Source organism: Macrobrachium nipponense, chromosome 18, assembly GCF_015104395.2.
Source record: "Macrobrachium nipponense isolate FS-2020 chromosome 18, ASM1510439v2, whole genome shotgun sequence".
NCBI lineage: Eukaryota > Metazoa > Arthropoda > Malacostraca > Decapoda > Palaemonidae > Macrobrachium > Macrobrachium nipponense.
Window position 1 is genome coordinate 32,640,120 of NC_087211.1, and position 609 is coordinate 32,640,728.

The following is a 609-nucleotide window of genomic DNA, read 5'->3' on the forward strand; positions in this document are numbered from 1 at the left end:
GCACTCGGGTATTTCGATGTACCTCTCGTTATCCTCCTGAACTTCTCTCCAACCATCTTGACCTCCGTCGCCATATGCTTAGTTTTCCGTTCGGAATTATACTCTTGCTGTCAGTTCTTTTGTTTGTGCTCTCCTTAAAACCTGATAACAGATGTCAGAGGTAACCTTATCCTCAAAATTGTTTCCAGCGCTGCCTTCCATTGCTTTTTCATGAGTTAATAAAGGCGTTCTCTACGATTAAACTTCAATATTTTGTTCTTGTTATTATAAATAAACTGTATTCCTCAATCGATGTCTTATGAATGTGATTCCAGCAGTATACCGTATATGGCTGGTGCTGGCTTGCCTCTCTCGTTACGTGATTTGCTGCTCTCACCAAAATATAATTTGTCGCAATTGACGTAGTGGTAAGTAGAGAGCGAACCTTTTCTCTCCCTTTTAACGGTATCTTATTCCTAGTTACTTTGTGACTAATGTTTTTTCTCTAATTCAGACTAAGCTAATATTTTTTCAGTCTCCTATTTAAACCCTTGATAATGCTATTGTTAGGAATGACGATCGTAATTTTCTTGTTTGTGCCATCTTTGTTTTGGCACCTTTCCTCATAAT